We start from the raw sequence: 24,346 nt of genomic DNA, 5'->3' as shown, positions 1-24,346 counted from the left end.
GCTGTCAGAAGCTAGACAGCAGCTGGGTGAAGAGATGGGAGGTTTTTATAGTGTGTTTAAAAGGGTTGTTTACATTAAAATGGACATAAATGTTCTGACAGTATGAGAAACAAAACATATTAATGAAATTTATCCTTCAATAATAAAAAGAGGCTGTGGGGAAACCCAGCCATATTTTGTTAACTTTTTCTTTAATGGGAGTTTATACATTAAGTGTATAGGAGTTAGAAATGTTATAATGATTTTTAACAACAAAAAATAAACAAATGTAAAGTTTACTTTTTAGGCTGTGTTGATTATGTTAAAAAAAAAAAAAAAAAAAAAAAACCTGCACAGTGTGGGTCCTGTTTTTATTTTTTAAAATCTATATTTTCATAAAAGTATAGAGTTTTCCTGCATAATTTACAGCAATGGCTGTGACCTTTTTTTTTTTTTTTTTTTTTTGTAAGCAAAATTGACATTACAGCTGAACTATACCCAAATGAATCAAATTGAATCAAATCAATTCAAACTGAGCGCTTTTGAATTAGAATTTAATAAAAAAAAAAAAAAAAAAAAAAACTATTGATAAATAGCCCTAGTAACCATGTGACACCTGTTACACTGGGTTGCCTAAAACAGACAGACCAACGGGTCTCTGTCACTCGATTGGCTATGATGCAAGCCAATCACTGAGCTCTTCCTGTCTTAAACACTTAATATATCTCCGACAAGATACCTCAGTCATATCTGCCTTCTGCTTAACACACACACACACACACACACACCCAAACAGAAACAGACACATAAACGCGCACCCTTAACCCCTGCGGGACCTGACACCAGCACCCTGCAAACATCATCCCCATCGGTAGAAAGGTTTAATCTTTCACTCTCCGCCATTTCAGAAGACCCTGACTCTTGTTTGTGCAGCCCCCTCCCCTCAATCTTTCCTTCCCTCTCTCCCTCCCTCCCTTCCTCTCTCCATATTTTCTCTCCTGCATCTGATTAAGTTAACAATGTGGCGTTATTTGCATGCTGATTTGGCGAGGTCCCTCTCCTCCCCGCTCACTCTCACAAACACAGGGGCTGGATCGTGGTAATGTGATAGCACAGCAGCCAGCCGATGCAATCTCTACCCCTCCTCCAAACCCAGGTGTGTGCTATCCACTTCCCTCTTAATTCCCTCCATGCTCATATTTTAGTCCCTCTTTATTTTTTCTGTCGTTCTGTGCCTTGTAAGGGTTGTATTATAATCAAATCTGGAGCAAAAAAAAAGGTTGGAGGAGGGGGTATATCCTGTCTTTTTTTTTATTAATTATAGACCGCGGCTGATGTGAATGTATTCCGAAAGCATCTTCAAAATAGGTCGGCATACAGTTTTCTATTCTTATCACATTTAAATGTCAACATGGTGCAAAGCTCTACAAATTAGTTCAGGCAGACTTCAACCCCCATTTAACATTTAAAGCTCCGCTCAGTAAGCCCCCAATGTGTGATTCAAATCAGTTTACACACACATAAAAAGGAAGCGGTGCGTCTTTCAAACTTCTCATTTCAATACTGATATTATTGCCAACCTTTTGCCAGAGAATAGGCTGGCAGAGAGGGGGAAAAAAGAGCCACGAGATGAAGCAACAGAAACAATGCATTAGCTTTCATGAATTATATATCCGCTTTCATTCTGAACAGAATCGAGGATTTTCTGAGCCTATGCATATATCCTAGACAGGAATGAATAAATCACGATGGTGGGGTCATTCCTTTTTACATGCATTGAGAGCCATATCGGGATAATAATGTCCACATAAAACACTTACTGTGGCTCATTTGGAATGCAAGCGATGCAAAATTTCTCCCTGATTCTCGTATGTCAATGGAAATGTCCTGAGGAGAGCTGCTGTATCAGGACATTTATTTGTTACAGAAGATGGCAGAGGCGAATATTGAAGGACTGATGACACCAGAATTCTGACTTTGGGCGAATGGGGATGATTTCTGAGCTTCGACACAGTGAAACAAGTGAGTTTACTTTACAGCCACAGGTCTATATCTACCACATAAAATGACGGTTGTATTATTAATAGTCAAAGAGGGTATTAAAACACCTTAACATGTTGTAACTCAAGCCAATTGACTCAACAGCACCGCATGGCTACTCCTTAACAGCTAACGTCTGTTCACAGGAAACTTTCCAAAGCTAGAACAATGATTCAGACCCAAAGCCATGGATCAGAGCAGGCTGCTCTGTCGCTCAGTTGACTCAGCATTATAGGGCAGAGAGGCTAAGGGCCCAGGGGATGAGTTTCACACCTCTAGCTGTTTTATGCCAACGAGCGCCATGCATGACCCTGCAAGTCTGCTCCAGACAGCCCTGGAGGAGCACTCGCTAGGCGTGTGAGGATAGGACGTGCTCCTCACGCCTCATTACCCAAACGTCCTATCTAAGTCCCCTAGTCACCATCGGCAGAGCGGAAAAGGCTACGGACGTGCCTCCATGGCCCCATATACCCACTCCTTCGTTTTAGCCTAGCAAGCTTCCTCTACACCGAAGGGATCCCTTGCTATCCAAAGTCCTTTGGCCAGGATTGGTATTCATGTTGGTTGTCTCAAAGCTGCCATTACCCAGCTGTCTTTGAAAAACCATCTTCGAAAACGTTGTGCCTGCCATAACCAGAAAAGCCTTGGCTTCAGATTGGAGGGATGCCAAAATATTGAACCAATGAAGCTACAAAAAACATTTACCTGATCTGAATCCCCATTTATTTTTCTGTCCGACATGCCAGTGCAATGCCCTCACCTCATCTCGTAAAATGAAGGTAGGCTCTCAGACCAATCATCAGTCGTCCTCTTTGGCTGTGGCTGGAATAGTGCCTTTTAAATGCGCTATAAAGGCAATTCGCTCTAAATGTGCTCTGGGTGTGCCTAATATGTCCGCAGCCAAATGTCAAAAGAGTTATATATCCCTTTATGCACAGAAGGGCCCTGAGGGCTTTAATTGACTATGGTGTAAAGAGAGTTGAGGAGAGGTGAAGGAACATGATGAAAATGAATACTGTTCATTATCAGACAAACACAGCCCAATGGCGCTCCTAAAATTGGCAGGGAGCGAAGATTTCCCAATGTTAAAGCACATTTGTCCACCGAGTAATTATCGGACTGAACTTTCCATGGCATTGTTTCAAAATTATGAAGAATTATGCATTTTTCACATTTAATGTTTGTGAGTGGCAGAGGGCTGCCAACTGAAGCCCGTGCGAGTGTGTGCGTATAGCTGATCTAATATAAGCCTACACTCTATGTAATTGAGTTAATGCAGGTATAAATGCAGGTCTGCTTCACTAGGTTACAAAATCGAGTCCCAGCAGATTAGCTTTTAACTTTCAAAACGTATTACTCTGTACTTGTAGTTTATCCCTCTTTCTATCCCCGCACATTCAATACGCCCATCCCCGTTACGTCTGTGATATTCCCACTCTCTGCGCTGCGCTCTACGACCGCCTGGCAACTTCAAATATTTATCAAATGGAGGAGGGGAAGAGAGAGCCCTCTCCATCCCGCTACAGTCATTTACCAATTATTTTGAGTACCTGCTGACAGGTACGTGTCACAGTCAGCTACCCTTCCCCAGTCCTTCTCCTCACATGATTTACCTTTCCCCCTGCTGAGGAGGAAGCCGCCAAGCTACAGGCAGGAAGACAGAGGAAGTGTGGCAGAAGAGGGCTGCTGTGGCATACAGCTGAAGTTCTCAGGCTTTGATTCAGGAAACGGTTGATTTGAGGCGGAAAAAAAAAGCCTCTCTTTGTCAATGCATTAGAGGCAGAGAATGACAGAGAAAACGTAGAGGCGAACTGACAATTGGGTCGGAATAGAAAACAAGCTCATTAAACCAAGGAGAGCGATTTACCAACAAAACACCTATCAAGGTCTGTCACTGTATATTCTAGCGTTTGAAAAAAAGAAACAATATACGCACCTAAAGCATCACACGCACTTCTGACAGTGTGTATTTCAGTCTACATTAGTGTCGAGTTGAAAAGCTGAGCAATGAGGACTTAAATATCTTTTTGTTGTAGGCCTAAAAAAGCAGTGTTCTCTTTAAACAAGCTCTAAATCAATTATGTTTCAGTATATTTATATGTATGTGAAAGACTGTGAAAACAGGACGAATATGCTTGTGTGTGTGTGTGTGTATATATATATGTGAGAGCATTGTGTGTCTGAGCCACAAAACACTGAAGGCACGAATTACTGCTCTCATCTGAGCAAGGAATAAATGAACAACTCTCCAATGCGCGTGTGTGCATGCACCTCCTCGAGGGGGCACTTCACAGCACTATCAACGTTCTCTGTGCTCCAAATTGTCTGTTTTCTGTCTTTTGAGAAGCAGCAATACTCTATGAAAAACAGCAAAGATAAAAAAAAAAGGAGTGTGTGTGTGTGTGTGTGTGAGAGAGAGAGAGAGAGAGAGAGAGAGAGAGAAGGGTAAATGAAGATAAGAGACTGGCTAAGTAGGTATTCTCCCTCTCTTCCCTTTTGAGTTTCCATGATGGCTGGATTACAAAGGTGATCTGACATACAGGTCTGAGATTATCAGAGGGGAGATGATGTACAGCAGTGCTTCTCAGCTGGAGGGGCATGACCAAAACGGGTGGGGTGGCAGATATGTTTTGATAAGGACATAGACAGCCGGGTTGGGGGGGGATGATGCTAAATATAAATAATAAAGTGCAACTAATCATACAATTGAGCATATTTACCTCAAATAATTTTAATAAATAGGCTTACCGACCTTTGAAAGGGAGGAGAAAGTGCTTCCCATATTTTTTTTGTCATTTCCAAAGGTCACGCATCCAATCAAACTCTACAGTATCTTGGTGGAAATGCATCTGTCATTGGGTAGAAGCTAACAAATAAGGCTCATTTCAACATGAACAAGTTGCTTGGCATGCCCTCATCCTTAAAAACTATGAACAAAACAACACTAAGGGATTTAAAAAAAGGATCAAATAAGTTATGTGCAGATAATTATTTGGCTGCTTAGAGCATTGACTAATTGAAATTCAATTCTGTATGATAAACAGTTTTAGTAATGTGTTAGGCCACCACTTGATATCTAAAGTACTCGACATCCCGTAATGTTCAAAAGGTCTAAAGCAAAATCAGTCAAGAACCACTGCCATAAAAGACCCTGGGGAATGACTTGATGGAAAACCCATAGGAAGTTTTTATAATACAACTAGGCTTTCTCTTGTATCATATTATTTTATCTTATGAAAACATAAAGTGAGAAGACAATAACTATAGACATTTTACGACTGTAAAATAATGTGGGAGCCTTTTTTTTTTTTTTTTTTTAAGAATCTTTTAATTCATGGTGTTTTATGAAGTCAATGAAGTTTTGGTTACCACTGACTTCCATTGTATGAACAAATATATAAATCCTATATAAATATAAATATAAAAACTATATAAATAAAGTCACACATGTTTGGAACAACATGAAGGTGAAGAAATGTTGACAGAATTTAACTTTTTGGGTGATGTGATTATCTGTAATTCTCGGTCCTGTACATTTATACAGTACTTATTCTCTGACCCTGAGAGAGACAGAGAGAGAGAGAGAGAGAGAGAGATGCTGGCGCTCTGTGAAGCTCACTAAGACATCTCTATTATTTCTCTAGTGTGTGACTAGCAGATAGGAGGGAGATGTGTCTTCATGCTGTGATGTTTTGAGTTTTTCTGCTCTGCCAGAACCACTACTTGGTTCTAATCCCACATCCTACCAGTGACCCGGACCCACTGCATTACAATGCTATCGAGCCAGGCGCGATACGCCTCTAATTGAAAAAGGCCCTGCACCATGTCTAAGACTCTCCTTGCAACTCCAGCGCATGTTGTGTCTGCATGCGGAATCGGATCTGTAAGAGGCTTACGAGCTCGTGTGCATGTCTGTGTGAGTGTGTAATGCTAAGCATGCATGTGGGTGCATATGAGCATATGTGCGATATGTTTAAAACAGAGTAGATTGATATTTGAAACAGCCAGGCGAAGGAACAAATTAACCACCTTTACTTGGTTTTAATTACAACAAAGTCCACCTCTGTAGCAGAGAACTAAAAATACACGCAGGGTTTCCCTGTGGGACTGAAGTTAGCATGCCTTACGGCTGCTCATACCTCAAACACACACACACACACACACACACACACACACACACACACACAAATACCTTAACACCAGAAATAAAACAGGCCATACATCCTTACTGTGTATTTTGGGATCTCAGTCTAATTCAATAAGTTAATGCAAAAAAAAAAGATACATTCAAAAAAGAAAGAAATAGAAGAAAAGAAGGAAAAAAAATCAAATTTGAAAAGAGAGAGCAAAAGGCACAGGGGAATATTAGATGAATCCAGGTCTTAGGGGTGTTCCAGCGAGTAAAATAAGGTTGAACCTCAATAGGATCAACATTCAGGGCAAAACTGCAATAAAAGTAGAAATGTGACAGGGAAAATGATCTGTAATTAGGACAAACAGCACTAAAAGCAAGTTCAAAGATAATTGTTTTTGGAGGGGCGTGTGACTGACTGCCAGGATTCCCAGGGTGGCCAGTTTGCTTGTGTGAAGATTGAGAGAGAGAGAGAGAGAGAGAGAGAGAGAAGGAAAGACTATGATAAAAGAAATTAAAGATGAAGGACTCTGCAAAAAAAGGTTAAGAGGGAGGAAAAAGCACTCAACAGCAGGACAGAAAGAGAAAAAGCAAGAGTATAAAACTGAGCGAGAGGGTGAGGAGAAAGTCACTAAAGGTAAGATCAGTCCATTTGGGGAAAAAAAAAGGAAACAATTTGGTAACACTTTATTTTACAGTGACCTTGTTACATATGTTACATGTACTTACCATAGTAATAACAGTAAATGATGCATAATTACATGCAACTAACCCTCAACCAAATCCTAATCCTACCCTAACCCTATAGTAAGTACATGTAGTTGCTTAATATTACTTAAATATATAATTACACCTTAAAATAAAGTGTAACCAACAATTTTTAAAAAAGTGTGAGAGAAAGTTAACAAAGACACCCTACCGAACAAGCACTAATCCATCATAAGACCAGGCATAAAAAACAACAAGTGTCCCAACACCCTTATCCGCACACACATCTCCACACAAAGACTGCTATTGTTGTTGGTTTTCACAACACTATGGCCTTTGATGGATTCTGCAAGCTAAAGAATAGCGACACAATAGATGGCAGGGGTCAGGGAATAAAACGCATTATGAATTAAATTTTTTTTGATGTTTGTAAAACTGCCCTGGCCCCACGTTTGTATTAATCACCTGAGGAGGGTGTTGCGTTCCCAAGGAGATTTGACGGTCAGGGGAGGAGGGACCTCAAGGCCGTCCTTCATAACTTTACATGCACTTTCTCTGTCTGTCTGTGTATCAGGATGCTGGAAAGCAGCAGGAAATCTTGACAATGCGAAATGCTATAAATGATACAGTTTTATTTTATTTGCAAAACTGCCCGGGTGGCCTTCTTTTTCTTCACCCATTTCCTCTCCGTAAGATGAAGTCACACTTGGCGTGTGTGAAACATAAGCATAATTGTGCTTGAACTGACTCAGGCGAGACCTAAAAATACACACAATGGCAGTGAGATGAGCAGAGACAGATAGAGAGAAAGAGGGGCGCTTGTCCTTTAGCAGTGCGTGCATTCTCCCTATTTTCCCACACATGCCAATAACACGGGAATAAACGGATGCGAGAATTAAACCTCATTGTCCGCAGACATGTCCTGCTATATTTAGTCCATGTTTTTTTTTTTTTTTTTTTTGTAGGATGCGCTGGGGTCGCTTTACGTCGACAAAACATTGTGTCGACGATGCCGTATCCGTCTCTATCTGTGCATGTTTGAAAAGAAAAAAAGGGCAGAAAAACAATTCATCCGTGCAATTTTTGCAATTAAAAAAGACACAAAAATAATTATTCCGCAGCACACTCGAGCGACACATCCTGAATCCACGAAGCACGGATCACGTGTTTAATAAAAAGGTTAATCAGTTGTTAATCAGAGGATTAATAACTTGTTATTTTCTTTACAAAACCATTAATATTATGCCATAAATATTTAATGCTGATGGGTGTGTTTTTTCTTTCAATGGGCTGGGAAGAGAAGACTGCAAGAATTGGGAATCCACACGCTAATGTGCATTAATCATTCTTTGTTAAAGACAAATAAATTCCTTCATGTTTATTAATACAACCTCGGAGACAACAATACACATTACATTATTTAGAAAGTTATTAATAAAGTATTTATCAGCAGTGCCACTACAGGACAGATGAGGCTAGAAGCTGGCTAATGTATGTACGCAACAGTCACAGACCCTCCGGACAAGGATTATTACGATTTAAACAGTGGTATTATCACTTTAGGATGGGCTTGAGGTGGCTGAACCTGAAGTCTTGCTCTCGTAGGTAAAACAGGATCCCAAAAGTTTTGACTTGAGGAAAGATTTTTGGTTCATTTCTGGGAGAAAAAACAACAACAACAACAACAAAACGTCCCTGCCAATCTGCTAATCAAAGCAAAACAAATATTGCATTTCTCTCGCTCCATTTGTTTGAACGAATATATCACATTCCCAAAATACTCATTCTCGGTTCAAATGTAATTAAATTGTGCCTTTAGTGAAAACATGCAGTGGTTCTCCAATTAGTTATGTTTCTGTCATTCAAAAAAAAAAAAAAAAACGAAAGAAAAGAAAAGAAGGAAAACTGGACTTGGGCACGCCCAAGGCACTGTCGCTTCCCGGAATGAAGCGACGCCTGTGTGTTCGGTAGGTTGAACATCAACGCAATAGTTTAGTTTTTGGTCTTAAGACTATTGATGGAGAGAGCAGAGTACACAAACAGTGTGGGTGTTTTGATTGAAGTGAGTTAAAAATACAATTCTATTGATTTCAACTGTGATAGTGTTTGAACAACAGGAAGCGTGAGGGGTGCATTATGATGGCACAGACTTCGTGATTGACTGATTAAAGAACTATACATGGTGCTTTGTAAAAATAATGATGTGAGTATGTGAGGCTGGAAGTGTTTGATTAAAATTGCTCTGAAACTGTTAAGTACTGTAGTTTAAGGTAAATTGCTAGGTAGAAAGATAGCTGTCAAGAAGCAGGAAGATGTTTCTCGGAGGTTTCTATCCGCCTCCTTACACACTTTCTCTGTGGCTTTGATAATTATATTAGCCCTCAATGCCCTTTTCTTGTCAAAATCATTCTTGTAAGAGTATCAGTCTGACATTACATATTCTTATAAACAAAAACTAGTAACAAACTTCAACTGTCCTTTTTTTTTGCTAATGTATAAGCATTCAATTATTATTATTATTATTAATAATAATAAATGTGATTAATAGGATTATTTTTAAAAGTATATGATTTGAGAGGATCATTCAAATAATTCAAAAATATAATAATAATAATAACACAATAAATAACAATAAAGAAGTTTGTTTATTATTATATATTTTTTTCTTTTTTGAATTATATTATTATAATAATTACATTTAATTACATTATTACAATAAATATATATTTTTTTCATTATTATATATTATTAACGATAATATTGTTAATAATATATAATAAGGAAAATAAATAGTGTTATCTATATACTTCCATATTTACACATATCAACAAAGTCAAAGCGTTGGAACTGCGGTTGGAAGGCTCTTAACACAACATCACTGAACTGACTAAAAATATATATATTTTCAAAGCTGGGTTGTATTTTGATTGAATAACTAAATGGATTTCTCGTAAAATGCAATCCATCTAGCTGTCAATGCATCCATCCATTCTGTCAACAATCTAGTAGTGGCCCCATGCTGTCAAAAAAATAAATACATATAAATAATGCACGTCTACGTGTCTTTAATGGATATCAACTGGGAACGACTTGAGTGAACCCTCCACAAATCTATGAGCCTGAAGCCACTGGTGAGTAATTGTCGAATAAAATGTTTGCTATGCTTCACACTTTCTTTCACATTAATAAATGGAAAATGTGGCCATGACTCCATCCAATCCACCAGCTTTTATAGAGTCCTCCGGACCAGACGTCCAGATGGACTCCATCAGGAACAAAAAACAAAAAAAACATCTCCACAATGCCATAGCACGACGCACCATCGTGCCACCCCGCATGGCATTTAAACAACCTTCATCCCTTTGTCTCCAATGAACAGAAAAACCACAGAGAGAGAAAGAGCGAAGGAAGAAAGAGCAGGAAAAGAGCCAAAAAAGAAGCCCAGAGAAAGTGGGAGAGAGATCCATTTTGTGTTTCGGTTAAACACTGATTTCATCACTGGACTAAAACACATAACTTTAAAAGCGAAATCAAATATTAAAAATGACAGGCGGTATAAGTATGGTGAGTGAGCCGGGGTCACGGAGGGAGGAGGCGCGGGCGGCTTGTCAGCCACTATCTGTCAGAGTGAATTAGAAACAATCAGGGGCGACTGAAAGGGAAGGTGATTGTTATTAAGCAGCGGGGCTGCGAGCAAGCTCCCCCAGATGTGGCCATGCATATAAAAGAACAGGAAGCCAGCAGTTTAATTCAGGAAGCGCTAGCGAACACGGCCCGCACAAAGGAGGAAGGAGGAGGGGGAGGGATGAGAGCAGGAGAAAAAGGCCTTTTGTTACTAATAAGCTGGAAGTTACTTTGATAACAGGCAAGGGTTAGGCACCGGAATAGAGGCAGCTCCCCCTTCCTCTACGTCGCTGTCTCTCGTGTGCGCGCGAGCGCTCGCTTGTTTCATCCTCAATTCATATTTTCAGGAGGACAGGCCGCACCAGTCAGTCAATATCTGTGGGGGAATATAATGGGAGTGGAGAAATAAGGGGTGAAATGTAGATAAGTTGACCTTAACAAGGGTGAGGAGAAGAGACAGCCACAGCCATATATCAATTACCCAGCTGCAATCACACTCTGATGATGTGGGAGAGGGTTCGGGATGGACGACCCCTCCCTCCGCCGTCCCTTGACGATCCCTCTCTCACTCTCTCTCTCTCGCTCTCTCTCGCGCTCTCTCTCTCTCTCTCTCTCGCTCTGTCGTTTTCCTGTCTCTCTTTCCACAACCAGCTCTGGGAAGCTCCTTGGAGGCAGCCATCATGGCCGCAGATTGTAGTCAGGGGCGACGGGGGGGACGGCGATGTGTACAATATGTTTTTCAAAGGGAGCGGAGACTCGATTTGAATGATAAGAAAAGACGCTAATCTGCTGAGCTATGGCCTCAAAGGCACATCCACTCTGACACTCCAACCCTCCCGCCACATGGGGAAACACGCACGCTCGCACGCATGCTGACCCGAAGGGGCAGAGGACTCTGTCGCACACGTCCAAACACAGCCGGCGAGTAGCTACAAACATCAGGAACATCAAACATGGCTACTTTCGTGCAACTCTGACAACGGTGACACCAGGCTGCCAAAACTCTCTGCGCAGAAACAGACGAAACTGAGGACTTTGGGTAGACGCTCATTGTGATAGTTAGTACAATTGTACAACGCGCTGTTAATATATGTAAGCTTGCATCACCTTACGTGGAGGAGAGAGTCTCTAGAGAGAGCGGTTTTGTTTGTTCTCCCCAACCTGTCAAGAGAGACTGCTAACTTCAGCTATGCAAATACTTCACCAGTCGAAAAATAAAAAAATGAAGAGTGTCATTCGAAAAGTCTGTCTTTCTTTAAATGATGGCAACGCTTTGATTTCCAGCTTTCTTTGTAGTGAGAGATATCTATGGAAATTATCCCTGCCTTGAGATTTTTTTGTGTGTGTGTGTGTGATCCTGTAATAGCTATAACTGTTAAATAAAAGCCACGTTTTCTTCTGAGATAGAAACGTAGCAGATTCAGAAGCATGTCACCCGTCTCTGTTTTTTAAGCATGATGTGAGGATCTGTGACTGGAGGGTTGTGGTGTTAAACATGCTATTGCTAAATATTACCTCAGGGAGTAACAGTGTATGTATATATATAACACCTGAGAGAGGAAGAGAATGAGAGAGGGTGAAATGAGGGGGAGTGGAGCATGTTACAAAAATCCAGGCGAGACACATATGGACTGATTGCAAATTAACGAGAGAAGAGAGGAAGAACGTTAGAGAGGGATAAAGGAAGCGAAGAGGGGTAGTGATAGTTCACCTGAAAATTAAATTCTGCATCATTTACATATGAGTTTATTTTCTCAGTGGAATGTAAAAGGCGAAATTTTGCAGAATGTCCGAGCTGCTCTATTCCACACAATGAAAGTGGATGGGGACTGGAACTGTCACTCTACAAAAAGGAGCAAAAATGCACAATTAAAATGTATTCAATTCATGCATCATAAATGTGGTCCTTATGGCTTATGAACTCTATTTCAAGTCGTCTGAGCTATAGAGTGCAACAGTTATTTGATTTAAAGGAACAAATATTAGAAAATCAATCAAAATACAAGGAAACAAGACTGTTAAATGGGAGAAAATTCCAGCATTGCAGATGACAATTTAATAAAAAAAATAACATTAAAAATATAAATTTAAAGATATACAGTATGTATATTATAGCAAAATATGCATATATTTTTAAATATATATATATATATAATTAAGAAGTTTGATAGTGAAGGAAGATAATCTACTATTACGTCATTCTCAGTGCTTCATTGGTGGATATTTCCTGTCTGGGATAATCCTGGGTTATGGGTTATTTTCACCAGGAATTCTGTAAGTAAGTAAGTAATCATAACAAGTGGGTTCATAACAACCTCATAGTTCACATTAGGTCTGACTTTAAAAGGTTTATACGTTTTTTTGTTAAAAATCAATTCCCCTATGTAGAAAATGAATGGGACTCTTACTTCTAATACCCAAATGTTGCACTCTACAAGATAGCTTTGTGTGAAGAACAGACTGAAGCGTTTTTCATTATTCACTGAAAATCTTGCTTGACAGCTGTGGTCACCATCAACTTTCACTGTATAGAACAGAGCAGCTTGGACATTCTATTATAAATAAGTCCCTTTGTGTCCTACAGAAGAAAGTTTTGAAAAACATGAGGGTGTGTAAATTATTCATTTATGAGTGAACTGTTCCTTTAAGGAAAAAGAAGAGAGATTGTGAGATTGATAAAGTTACAATGAAGAGAGAGATGGTCCATGTAGTCCTATCGTCTCTTCTCCTCTCAGGACATGTCTTAGATTTCAGTGTGATTAGATAGTCAGGGATAGAGAGATGTTCTGAGGGAGTATTAGTAATTAATCACTACTGAAGCTGGGATTTCCACTCTCACTGTCTCGTCCACACACACACACACACACACACACACACACACACACACACACACACACACACACACACACACACACACACACACACACACACACACACACACACACACACTTCCTTTAACCATTCAACAAAACACAAAGAGAAGGGAAAAAACGCCAGAAAACAAAATAAATAGAAATAAAAATAGCAAAACAATGCAACAAAAAATGCATTAAGCAGAGGCTTAAGAGGCAATCGGTTCTCTTTGTGGCATGTGCTAATTATTACTGTGCCCATAATGGGCTCCAGTCTCCTCCATAGACGATGTCTTAACACCTATCATTACTGAATGAAAGGGTGACCATAAAAAAAGAAAAGGGGGAAAAAAAATCAGAGGCCTCCGCTTACAGCTCTTACCACCCCTTCCCAATCTTTTTATTTTTTATTTTTTTATTTTTTTATTTTTTTATTTTTTTCTGTACTATGAATAAATTTAGTCTGTCCCGGACATGAAAATGTCAAATACCTAAAATACACCTAGGCTAAATAGCATATTAATTTTTAATGCTCCTTCATCCTATGCTGCTATTCTCATATCTAGTATGTCTGCCAACAGCTGTTGCAGGCTCTCTCATAGGGGATTTATAATCTATCTAAAAGTGTGCTGGAGCATTGTTCAGGAGGAGGAGGAGGAGGAGGAGGAGGAAGAGGAGGAGACTTTTTATTCATGGGCTGCTTTTACCTCTAATTTCCCCTAAAAAAAATTTTTTTAAATGATCACTGCCTTTTTTCATTCTTGATTTTGATTAAAAGATCACACTTAATGATCCAAACATGCAATAAAATGCATGACACACCTTTTACCCCCGTGTATATATTTGTGTATATATTTCTCAGGTTGGGTTTATTATTGAAATTCAATTTCTGTATTTAATTTTCCTGAAAGTCAGGCTTGTCATCGCAATATATAAGGTAAGTTATCATAATGGAATCTGCCAATAATTAAGCAAAATGCAAAACGATTTGAAAATTTAATTCATGAAACATTCAGAAATGTACAAGGTAACATACAAAAATATACAACAATTAATTTGGACTTCTGAGATTTTAATTAATAAATAGAATAAAATTTACTCTTTAAAACATATGACAACTTACCCTGACCTGACATTTTTCTGACTCTAGTCTAAATATACACTACCATACAAAGATTTATGATTACGTACGATTTTTTTATGTTTTTAAAATTAGTCTCTTGTTTTTATTAAAACACAGTAAAATGTAATATTGTAAAATATGATTGCAATTGAATATAACTGTTTTATTTTTTTATATTTAAAGTTTTTTAGCATCATTACTCCAGTCTTCAGTGCCACATGATCCTTCAGAAATTATTCTAATATGCTGATTTGATGCTCGAGAAACATTTCTTATCAATGTTGAAAATAGTTGTGCTATGTGAAACTGTGATTTGATGAATAGAAGAATACATTAAAACTTTATTATTATTTTAATTATATTATTTATTTAAAATATAAATATTTTGTAAATGCACTTACTGTAATGCAACCTTACTGAATAAAAGTATAAATATTATGTAAAAAACATACTGAACAGCAGTGTATATTAATATGATGATATTATAATTTTGAAAAGATGGATAGTAAAGTTCAATAAAATTATCATTTGAGAGCATGTTTGAAACTCACATACAAAACCACAGCTAACACACATGTAATCAGACTTTTGACGCAAAATCTTTTAGATACTAAGATACAACCCTTTAGACAACTAGCTCCGGTCTACCCTACTGTATATCGTTTATGTACCCATATGTATTTCGATCTTAAAAAAAGAAAAGAAAATTCATGATGGCCACACATGAAACATGTCACTGAAGAGGCTTGAACCAGAGAGCAAATTGGAGAAGCAATCACTCTAAATTGGGCTTTTATATGTCATTTAGGTGTTCGGCTTAAAGACACATCGCAGGAGAAGATTACAACCGTTCGGCACAAATCGTGCCACTTCAAATGGACTGTCTGTTAGGGATCAGACTCTGGGATCAGTTAATCTCATCCTGACACTGATGATTTGAGACCAACGGGTAAGTGAGCATGCTTCATGTCTTATCTAAGGACCACTCAAGCGCGCAGGTCTGGGATCAGAAATGTATGTCCTGTATCTGGTCCAGGAGCGGTGTCACATTACAACTACCGAAAGGAGGAGCGGTGTGGGGCATGAGGTGAACTTTGCTTACCTGATCACTCTAACAGCATACTGGTCCGGGGCCCGTCAGGTTGAAGAGACCGTGACTCACCCCGCCACTGAGTCTGTACGGCAACAAGCGATGACAGCAGCGATGAGTCTTACTCTGTCAGCAAGAAAGAGAGAGAGAGAGAGAGGGGATGTCAGGCCAAATGTAACAAATTCACTGAATCACAGCAGTAGCACAGAGGTCAAGGAAAAGCAGCCGAAAAAGGTTAAAGATGAAATCAAAGCCTTGGCTCAGAGCGCTTCTGAAAATCTATCCCAGCAAGGCAAGGCCACCGCTGACGCGCTCGGCAGACAAGAAGCTAAATACTGCACGCCACTCTGGGATCTTTCATTTTCAGCCGATCAATAAGGACTTATATTTATCAGGATTCCAAGCAGCTGCCACATCTGACAACCTCCACTTCATTTTCGCACTCCGCCCTCCCTCCCTCCCTCTCTCTCTCCCTCCCTCTCTCTCTCTCTTTCTCCCTCTCTATCCATCCATCGTCCGGCCCGTCTTCCGTGGCCTCATGCTAAATCGGGACCTATCGACCACCAAAGCGAAACGGGGGGCCTTCGGTGCGGCTTCAGCCCTCACGTACAGCCGTGCTCCTGCCGCGTCCCCCTACTAATATTGGGTTAAGAAGCATGCGTTTTGTCATTAGCCTGTTGGCTCAGGCCCATTTCCCTGCTCTCTTTGTTCCGTGGCACGCCACGAAGCCTGCCAAGAAAATGGCGGCGTAAAACACGTACACTTCACCACTTCGTTTCCCCCGTGCAAAAGCGAGTGAGCGATTTGAAACTGCAGATATATTTAGGGAGGAAAAGCAGGGGGAAAAGCAGAAACTCTCCAATTTAAATCATTCAGAGAAGCAGAAGATTTGCTGAGAGGGCGGAGAAGGCCGAGTTAAAATAGCTCAATCTCTAATCATCTGTACGACAATATTTGCTGTGAGGCATTCTAAATAGATTATCGCTGGTCCATCTGCCTCATCACTGATTTATAAGGCGTTAAGCTGCTTTCCAAAGGCAAGGACTTCCTTTGCAGCTACAGTGGAAGGATTCTTGTTCAAATCAGGGCCAATGGCAGCTGAACAAGCCCGCCGCTCACAGTAAAGGAGTTCTGCTTTCAGCAAGAGAGAGAGAAAGAGAGGGAGAGGAAATAAAAATAGGACGACACTATCCGGTTTGGAGTCGCCACATGAAGCAGTTTGAATCCAAAAAATTTCTATCTCTGATTTTTTTTTTTTTTTTTTTTACAAAAAGACAAGGAGGAGGGGAGGAAGTGAAAAACACACACACAAACATACACACACAAAACAAGGGACATCATTAACATATGAATACTGTATGCAAATGGTTAGAAGAGAGCAGATGTTGGCGCATTTAATTGACCTATATGTGAATTGCATCCAAACCTTCTACACAGAGTACGCTGAGTGTAACACTGGATGCCCGGCACTGGCTTCCTTACACAACACAAACAGGGAGGAAATGAGGGGAGGGTTTGTGCTTGAGAGAGAGAGAGAGAAGGAGAGAGGATGGAAAGAAGAGAGATAGAGATGTGTAAAGAGAGGCAGAGACAGATAAAGACAAAGAAACCCGTGTCGGTAAGCGGCACGGCCACAGAGATGACTAAACGCATCGGCTGTCAGCTCCTTGCGTCTCTTATGGATGACATCACTGCGCCGCACAGGAAATCAATCAAGCTGTGGCCTTTAGGGAACATGAGCGTCGCTGACAGGTTATGAGCTGCAACCCGTGTTACGTTCAGTTTATCCAACTCTACTCTTACTTGAACTCTCACTCTATGCCGTCGCTCTGTTTCCTCTAGAGACAACGGGAAAAAAAGAAAAGGGGGATGGAGGGGTGGAGTCATAGCGCTTCTGTTGCTAAGTTTTGCATGGGTGAACTATAAGAACCACAAATGCTAATTTAATCTGGGCTTTGCCCTTTCTTTCCCCCTTTCTCCCTCCTGCTCGGGAATGTCATTAAATTGTATTAAACAGCCTTTTGTCCACAGGGCAAGGACCACCCGATATATGATAATACATTAATGCCCTGGTGCTACAGCCACTGAGCTGAGACGCTCTTTAAGGCCGCGGGCTGAGTGGCAAACACATGGAGCGCTCTAGTCTGAGTATGGGAGTTTGCATGTGCAAAAGTGTGCATGAGAGAGAGAGAGAGAGAGAGAGAGAGAGAGAGAGAGATGCTGGCTAACAAGTGTGACACATACTAATAGAAACATACCTAATAAATTACAAGCTTTCAGGGTCTGGCAAGCTGACATTTTCTCTGTGAGCGGGACAATTTCATATCTGCGGAGCAGGGGAGCAAATTGCATCACGTGGAGATTGCTGGAAGATTAGCATAAAAATTAACACTTAAATTTCAGCTTATTGTCAAGCCTTCTTCTGCTCTTTCTGCAAAACCAACAATCAATTCCTCTTAGAAATCTGATTAGCTTCCATGATGCTTATTATCCTAGTCATGTTCCCGCACCGCCATCCAAGACGCCCGGACTATTTGTTAAAATAGAATTAAGAGGCTGATCAATCCATAGGTGTCTCTTATTTGCACATACCTTCTAGCACCCTTCCCTTGTCTGATCCTTCATCAGCAGTCGCTCATTAAACATGCTGATTAGTATGCCATAGATCACAGAGGAGTATTTTACATTTAGATGCTTTATTATTTACATGTGAAGTCCAGCTGACGCAGTCAAAAGAAATACCATTAAGTGCAAAAATAGAAATGCTTCATTAAAATACTGTTAGCCGTAAATTTAGCTGACATCTTTTATTTCTTTCTTCCTTTTTAAGCTTTCCACGACAACATTATATAACTTTGAATAGCTCCAGAATTTTAAATATCTGAATACAGAAATTAAAGACAAGTGCATAAGCTACATAGTTTTATGGACTTCTTAAAATAAATACGTATTAAATAATAATGATAATAATAATAATGTACAAATTTAAAACATGATATGCTGTAATTATGACTAATAATAATAAAAATGTATGTAATATTTATTTCAAAAAGTGCATAAAACTACATAGCTTAAGCACTTGTGACTAATACTTGTGACTAGCACTTAATTATGACTAATAATAATAATAATAATAGTGAATAAAATATATAAATATATATATATATATAAATATAATAAGGAACATTTTTATTATTCATTAGTATTATTAATTAATTAAATATTTATTTTAAGAAGTGCATACAACTATCTAGCTTATTCACTTGTCTTCAATATAATAATATAACAGGAAAGTGTAAACATGAATTCAAAAAAACAGGGAGGAGGAGGAGGAGGAGGAGGAGGAAGAGGAGGAGGAGGAAGAAGAGGAGGAGGAAGAAGAAGAAGGAGAAGGAGAATAAGGAGAAGGAGAAGGAGAATAAGGAGAAGGAGAAGAAGAAGAAGAAGAAGGAGAAGGAGGAGAAGGAGAATAAGGAGAAGAAGAAGAAGAAGGAGAAGGAGGAGAAGGAGAATAAGGAGAAGGAGAAGAAGAAGAAGGAGAAGGAGGAGAAGGAGAAGGAGAAGAAGAAGAAGAAGAAGAAGCAGAAGGAGAAGGAGAATAAGGAGAAGGAGAAGAAGAAGAAGAAGGAGAAGGAGGAGAAGGAGAAGAAGGAGAATGAGAAGAAGAAGAAGAAGAAGAAGGAGAAGGAGGAGAAGGAGAAGGAGAAGGAGAAGAAGAAGAAGCAGAAGAAGAAGGAGAAGGAGAATAAGGAGAAGGAGAAGGAGAATGAGGAGGAGGAGAAGGAGAAGGAGAAGAAGCAGAAGAAGAAAGAGAAGGAGAATAAGGAGAAGGAGAAGAAGAATGAGGAGAAGGAGAAGGAGAAGGAGAAGGAGAAGGAGAAGGAGAAGGAGGAGAAGGAGGAGGAGGAGGAGGAGGAGGAGGAGGAGAAGAAGAAGAAGAAGAAGAAGAAGAAGAAGAAGAAGAAGAAGAAGAAGAGGATTATGTTTAGAATTTGTTAAACCTTAATGGAATAAGTTCATCAGTGTTTTCCCCCTCAGTTCCGGCACATGTAAAGTCACGGTATCCATGTTGACTCTTTCAGTAAGAGCTGTGAAAGACATCACACATTTTCAAAAGCCTTCATATTGCTGTACTGAAATATCTGTCAATACAGTCCTATTAAAATCACTGCACAAGTACGTAGTGATGAGCAGTGTGCGCTCTGGGTGGCTTTCCAGGTGGAGAGAGAGGGGCTTCATTTTGTTTAAACAAATTCTATTCCAACGCATCCAGATGTCTTTAAGCACAGTCCGTTCACCATGTGCACACTCCAAGATCCACAAAAAAATGTATACAAACATTTATTCATAACGGCGTGCCTCTTCTCAGACTGAAGAGTTGTCATGGCTCCCTTGAATCTGTTTCGGGGGTAAACTAAGTGTAATGTGAAGCAAAAACAGTGTAACGTGATTAGCCGGAGCGCGCCGCTTCTGTGACCGGGTTCCTTGTTCTCTAGCCAGGCGTCTAAGCTGGGAACGTGTGCTTGTCGTGTGGCCTACAAAAAACTGGTTGGACTCAAATCTTGAGGACTGCCAAGAATGTTCAAGACATCCCTGATATGCCATTACCTGAGATTCTTCATAAGACTTCATAAGTAAAAGTGGGAAGTGAAAGTGAACATGTGACATTCTTAAGCACTTAATGCTATGCAGAAGTTAATTTAAACCAGTAACCCTCACTCTTTCTCTCTCATTTTGTGTCTCTCTTTTTAGCCCAGCCTCCTTCCTATCCTCTATTCTTATGTTAACATGGATAATAGGAATGGGCCACCCGGCAGTGAACTTTAAAACTTAAGTCCATGCTCAAGGAAAATAATCAATTTCTCGCCACCCCCTGATGAAATTTAACTCACTTCAAACTCTATGTGTGGGCCCTCTATAGCTCTACCAATACATCTGCTGGCTCCTTAAAGCATATTACTTTTCACACGGTTTAAAAATAATAAACGTGCACTTAGCCGAGCTGTTTTCTCGTCCTAATGCCACACAATGTTGGGGAATAATTCAAAAGTCTTTAAGTTCAGAGTAAACACTCTGTTCCTTTGTTGATTGTACAGCTATTTGGCCTTTTTTCTTTCTCTCTCTCTCTCTCTCTCTTTATCTCTTTCTGAGCTTGTTGTGTTTTTACTCTAAACAATACACCCTTCCTTCACATATGAGCAACACACCTCACTGCCGTTTAATAGGTTAAATCCTGTAGTATGGAGAGTCATATTTTAAACCGGTGGTTTATTTTTATGAGCGGGTGTAATTAACGCAGCATGTCCTATCTCTTAGTCATCGATGCCAAGGTCTCTATTTAAACAACTTTATTGTGAAATGTTTGCATTCTCAGCATTCGCCAGGCCACACACAGATTATTATTTCATACTTCTCAGCGACGCTCTCAAACGTTTACGCTTTCCAATGGTTATTGTTTTTGATTACGGCTCTGTGGATCATTCTAGAGGAGGACTGACTAGAAAACATGTTTACACAGGACCAAGTGTGAACCTGAAGGCCTCGCTCAGGCCAAATTAATGCTCACCACCTGATTTATGAAGCAAAGATTAAACTATTTATGTCCAAACAGCCTGAGTTGTTTAATTTCTCTGCTTGAGGCCTTAGCTTTGTTATTTTGTTCTTTAATTTTGGTTGCAGAACTGCACATGTTTGACTGTCCTGTATATTTACTGCAACTGAAAGTGAATAATCTTTGTTAGTGGCATTAATAAAGTGAAAACTTGTTTTTCTCATGTATCCCTACATACATACAAAAAACGACATACTACTAATATAACTTTAATAATAATAATAACAACTATCATTATTATTATTAATATTATTATTATCAGCGGTAATAATGTAATAATGACATAATAGCACAACTTTATTTATAGATGAAATTCAGATGGGACATTTAACAAAAGTACTAAAAAGTCTGTTTTCCTTTTATGATGAAATTTAAATACAGCAAATGAAAACAAGTCATATATATATATATATATATATATATATATATATATATATTCAGTTGTAACTGGTACCAAATGTGCATGCCACGTAATGTATATAAAAAAAGAAGAAAAAAAAGAAAAAACTTTTCAAGTACCCCACTGGAAGCTGATTAAGTGCCCCCTGGGGTCCACATAGCCCTGGTGGGCTCTACATTGTTAAAGGCAGAAATGAAATATGGCCTTGAAGACATGACACTGAGCCAGATCAGATGGCAGAGCAGATGTGTTTTAACAATGCCTTCTCCTCAATGATTTGCCCTGTGCCACCACAAACATTTTAAGACTTGCATTGTTACACAGGTGCTTTCCCAGAGCGCACGAGACAACAGAGCTCCTGAGGCACGCGCCACCCCGACCACACCATTCACACTTAATAAACCTCATGCTCAAGCCTCCAGGGTGATGAGGTGGGAAGGCTGAGATGGACGCGACAATCTGTGAGCTAACCACACTTCGACATATGGTAAAGGTCCACAGGCCTCCCTTAATCTGTCCGTCAAACTGGCTGCTCTGTTTCCCCACTGAAACGTGAGAGCATTGCATGTACCGGCCGAGAGACTAAAGCTGGCATACGCTACTAGTGATATTCTAGGTTTTGCGCTTAATGTTTTTCCCTTTCCGATGAGCTTTGAGACTCAGCAAGTGGGAATTGTCACAAGCGAAGCCGTCAAAACTCCTACCCATAACCTCAGAGCATGATATCGCTCCATCGTCTTGCCCATTCAGAGCAGCTCCAGGCTGTGCAGTGGCGTGCAGATGGGACTTCAGAGGTCTGTCATATTTTGATTAAGAAAAGGAAATGATTTCACTTTAAAGACATTCCTCACAGTCACCACGGCCACAGCACACATTCCCTGCTACTCCCATTCACTCCGCAAGCTGTAATTCTTTCCCCTACACTATATACTGTTAAACTTTAGGATGATTGTTACCTGTCCGCCTATAGCTGTCAGGAGACAGGCAATAAAAAGGCAAGCAAACCAATTCAGGTTAACATGAGAGAGAGCGAATCCATCCCTGCTTTTATTGTCAGGCTCTTATGACAGCATACGGCGAATCAACTCAGGGACCTGACCTTGGGTTAAGTGGGGCACTGTGCTATTTCTTCATGACCTCAGGCTTGTTAAGCGAAGAGATAGGGAGTCTGGGAGCACGGGGGAGGTCTCAAAGATTGAGACGCAGACACGGAGCTCCTCCATAAACCCGTAGAGACAGACTGAGAACCGTCTCGCCCGTCACATTAAAACGTCTCTCAGCAACACATCTGCACATGAACTACAAATCACGCCTGGCCAGCGCTAGAGCTGTCGGGGAACTGTAAATGTTTCAGGAGACACAGATAAAAACTCACTGACCCCTCGCTAGGGTCCCTGTGTGAGTCCGGTCTTGTTTCGAGATTTCTCTGACTGCATATGAAAGTGCTGGCCAAGCATCTGCTGTCTGTGCTGTGATCTAATACTTACCGATGACGTCTACATCATATGAGGATTTTATCACAGATATCAATGGATGGGTTTGCATTACGTGATATGAAAAATAACTATTAGGATAATTAAAATATTAATGTCATACTCATCATGACCATAATAATATTCTAAATATTTCAAATGACTAATGTATTACACTTATGTATCAATCTTATCTTTGCCCTTTTTGCTATTAATTATATCAATTGTGGACAACAAATGTTTTTGTTGAATCCAGGATACATCTTATCTTATCTTAACTTCACCCTCAAGTTGTTCTAAACCTGTATCAGTTTCTTTGTTCATTTGAACACAAAAGAAGATATTTTGAAGAATGCTGGTAACCAGACAGTTGCTGGTCCCCATTGACTTCCATAGTAGAAAAAAAAAAATATATATATATATATATATACTATGGAAGTCAATGGGGACCAGAAACCACATTTTTTCAAAATATCTTCTTTTGTGTTCAACAGAACAAAGAAACTCATACATGCTTAAAACAACATGAGGGTGAGTAAATGATGACAGAATTTTCATTTTTGGATGAACTGTCCTTTTAACTTAACTTAACTTTTGACTTGACTTGACTTAAAGGTAGGGTAGGCAATTTTTCGGAGATGCTAGCAATAGCAAGCTAGCTTTGAAAGCACAAGATCCCATCCTCCCATTCAGAGCGTCTCCAAAACCACATCTCCTCGCGTACAGCAGGGAGCAAACTAAAACGTCACCAGAGACGGCGTTAAACTAACTCGTGTCTCAAAGCACATAACATTACAATATTGACAAAAAAATGTTTCTGGAACAAATCAACTATCCTGCATTTAACTTAACTTGTTGCCAGTAATACAATTAGAGAGAGTAAAAGAAATGGAACAGGAAATGTACCTTGCATGCACACGTTAAGCGCTAGACCATGGCTCCAACTGGCATCTCTCTACTATTTTACCCCACACTCCCTCTATTACAACAGATCGGACAGAGCTGAAGCTGAGACCACCGGCATGGTAGTCCCTCACCTCAGTCCAGGAGAAACAGATCGAAGTGCTTACCTGCCTGCTGCCGACTAGGCACTTTACACACTAGGACAACATACTGAAACCAGAACCACCTCAACAAGAAAACTCAGCGGTGTTGAGTTCACACACTGATTGTTGTTTGTCTAATAACAAAGCAAAGTGTTAGTTAGTGAAAAAAACATGTTTGAGGCACATATAACATGTCTAGGTCACACTAACAGACAGAACAGTGTGTTTGCCAGTGCCTTTGAGTCACTTGCTTGTGTTGCCCTATCAAT

At 39.9% G+C, this 24,346-nt stretch overlaps 1 protein-coding gene across 4 annotated transcripts in view; it reads right to left on the bottom strand.

Moving 5' to 3' along the window:
• Nucleotides 1-24,346, bottom strand: part of znf536 (zinc finger protein 536) — a 179,680-nt gene that overhangs the window by 104,541 nt on the left and 50,793 nt on the right. For all 4 annotated transcript variants that reach the window (XM_084403854.1, XM_084403856.1, XM_084403858.1 and 1 more), the window contains exon 3: nucleotides 15,561-15,674. The gene's annotated coding sequence lies outside the window, so the exon portion shown is untranslated. The remainder of the gene's footprint in view (nucleotides 1-15,560; nucleotides 15,675-24,346) is intronic.

The sequence above is a fragment of the Rutilus rutilus genome (genome assembly GCF_951802725.1).
Source record: "Rutilus rutilus genome assembly, chromosome: 3".
Classification (NCBI taxonomy): Eukaryota; Metazoa; Chordata; class Actinopteri; order Cypriniformes; family Leuciscidae; genus Rutilus; species Rutilus rutilus.
The sequence above is the reverse complement of the archived record's forward strand: the minus strand, read 5'-3'. Positions and strand labels throughout refer to the sequence as shown.